The 3,004-nt window shown below is 42.4% G+C and overlaps 1 non-coding gene across 1 annotated transcript; it reads left to right on the top strand.

The window, feature by feature from the left end:
* Window positions 1–662: 662 nt before the first annotated feature.
* TRNAD-GUC (transfer RNA aspartic acid (anticodon GUC)) lies at window positions 663–736 on the top strand. Its single transcript has one exon. It is a non-coding gene; the product is annotated as a tRNA-Asp (tRNA).
* The last annotated feature ends 2,268 nt before the right edge of the window (window positions 737–3,004 follow it).

Here is a 3,004-nt window from a genome sequence, read left to right as displayed (position 1 = left end):
ATTCCACAAGCTAGAGAGATTCTCCTCTTTTCTTTTTCAGAGTTGAGCTCAGGCTAACAAATAGGTGGTCTTTCCGGAAATGTGAAACAAAAGTTTTTCCCTCGCATCTCGGATTTTTTGAATTCTAATTGTCCGGGTGTATTGTGGCGATTCTTTTGAGTACTATATCTAGAAATCCCTGTCGATTCCTCATTGGCAGACCAATCCAACGAACTGACTTTGCTAGCTTATCGAGCCGAGGAGACAAGAAGGATCCATATAAGGATACCAGCAACCCGAAGAGAAGAACCCCAGTTTATTCCTAAAGAAGAAAATGATCTATTTGATACTATGGATGACTGGTTATGAAGGGACCGTTTCATTTTTGTAGGATGGTCTGGCCAATTGCTCTTTCCTTGTTGAAGGTTGCTAGGTACCGCTCCGTGGTAACATCTATCGATTCCGCTATCGGGAAAGTCTGGCAAGGGAAATATCTGGCTGAGGAATTAGAGGAACTTTGGTAGCACTCGGGGACGGAATCAATCAAAGAACTTAAGAAATTGCCCATACCGACAGCAGCTCCCGCTTTAAAAAAACCGAAGGGCATTCTGTTGTACAGCTACTTTGGTATAGTTACAAAGGTAACCGGTAGGTGACTGTTGAATCGACAGTAGTTACGAAAGGGGGAAATAGCTCGGTTGGTTAGAGTGCTGGTCTGTCACGCCAGAAGTCGCGGGTTCGAACCCCGTTTTCCCCGCTCGATCTTCCTCTTCCTGCCCGACTCATTTTGAAAACTTGCCCGTGTGGAACATGTGTGAGCATTATGTTTTTCCAACAAGTGATCCGACTGGAAGAAGTGTTATATGAGGACTTTGAGATCAAATAGAGAATCTGTCTCTGATATTAAGAATGCTGGTTTTAAGAACGAGTGATTGCCCTTCTCCGACCCTTACTGCCCAACCGGAGAGCGATTGACAAAGATGGTGTACATGAAATGGTGATTGCACTTTGACTCAAAAGCACTATTCGATAAGACGCAATAGAACTGTGCACCCGTTTTTGTTTGAGTTTGAGGCGACCTATACTAAACTATAATAGCAAGGAGAGACAGTAGCTGATACCAGATCATACTACAGTACAGCTAGTGCGTGCTAAAACCCTCCTTGTTGCTACATGACACTTGTCTCGCATTGCATTACTGACTGCTTCTTCTTCTCATTTCTTTGCTTTGATGATGCCCTTGTCCCAAAGAGAGTTCTTCAGCTGAAGAGTACTTTGGCACCCTAGCACCAAAAGTTGTAGAGCTGGTCGTCTTTCATATCGAGCCATTGAAGCAGCGCGTCGGGCTACAATCGGACAATTCCAAACAAACTCCGAATTGGGATTTCTTATTGGATCAGGAATCCCATTGCATTTTGCATCCTTTTCCACTGGAATCGGCCTCGGGTGACGCCTCCCTAGTCGTCGAAAGATTTCATCCCTCGCTCGGTCGTTAAGGTGGGGTGAAAACTGCAATTAATGCTCTATCTCCGTCATAGAATATGGGATACTCACTTTCAATGGCCTCGCATCCCCAGAGCCTCAGACTGGAAAACTTGGGATCCAACACCATGATAAAATACTACCCTCATGATTAGACCATGTCCCTGAGATTTGATAAAAAAAAAGGTGGTTTTCCGCGATTTTTCCATTCCTCTGTGTAAATCGCCTAATATGGGTTCGCAATCAATAACATCCCTATTGACAAGGGGACAAGTGAATCATCGCTTTTGGGTGCAATTCATACTGCATGGCGATATTACTCTACCACTCTATAAATGGTATATAGATATCTTCACTTCATCACAAAGAAATTGAGTACTAGCATGCATTGCTATGGATGCTGCAACCGCAAACAGGCTTTCTGCAATTGAGATGAAAGTGAAAGGCGGAGGTATCCTTGGACCCCAGAAGCTAGTTCAAGTATCCTCATTTCTTTGGACACCAAACATGCAACATATCTTCCATTGGCATTAACACATCATAGTGAAGCTTCCTTCACTGAACAGATCTTCAGCCCTCTGCTCTACCAGCCAGAACCTAGAAGGACACTTCACACCCGATTTGACACAGCTAGACTGGAAACACTGCTTGTCAAGAGCACAGACCCCAGTATAGAATACTTTTTTGAGTATGTTGGTAAGGTCCGTGAGTTTGGCAACTACTATATACGATATTTATAACAATACTTGATACTTGATTTATGACTTCCTCTACCTAGACCCACACCTACTTTGAATTTAACTTAACGGAGCGGCGGATCCAATAAAAAGGGCCGAACCAGACCGCGCACATTCTTATTATGAGAAGGGGTCATTCGAGCCTATGGAAATAGGATACTCTGTTTACATAGAAATCCCTACGTCCTTACATTCTATTTAGGATTAGGAATAGGTGTAATCAGACCTGCTTTTGACATATCTCCCATTTGCTCCCCTAGCTTTCGTCTCTCAGTGTCAGTGTCGGCCCAGCAGAGTCCTTTCGCCGTTGATTTGTAAATGTAAAATAAAAGTTGCCCACATGAAGATCAATTATTGGGTAAATGGCAAATTGATCCAATGGGTTTTCCAAAAAAGCTGATTCGGAGCACTTACAGCGCTACCCGGCTGAAGTAATTTCATCGATAACCACTAAACGATTAAGTAGCGATGTATGCAAAGCTAGACAACGAACATTTCATAATACACTCGTTCTGCATATCTTTAGGATAAAAGATAAAACTGCGAAAAAATCCGTTTTCCTAAATAAAAAGATCAAGAAATCTATTTTGTATGGTTCTTATTTCGTTAATAATGGTTTCTTGCCCATTGTGACAAATACTCATTGTTCTGGCCTTCCAATCTAAATTGATTGGAGTGTGACGATATAGCCAATCATAACCCAGTATAACATCATTGCTTTCCAATTTCAGTAGCTTGAAGGTGTCTTGAAATGTGTGCCCTTTAATAAGTAGTATCTGCAGTGTAAGCTCCAGTAGTTAAGTCAG

The sequence above is a fragment of the Triticum aestivum genome, chromosome 5D (assembly GCF_018294505.1).
Source record: "Triticum aestivum cultivar Chinese Spring chromosome 5D, IWGSC CS RefSeq v2.1, whole genome shotgun sequence".
NCBI classification, from domain to species: domain Eukaryota; kingdom Viridiplantae; phylum Streptophyta; class Magnoliopsida; order Poales; family Poaceae; genus Triticum; species Triticum aestivum.
This window is presented reverse-complemented; position numbering and strand designations above follow the sequence as displayed.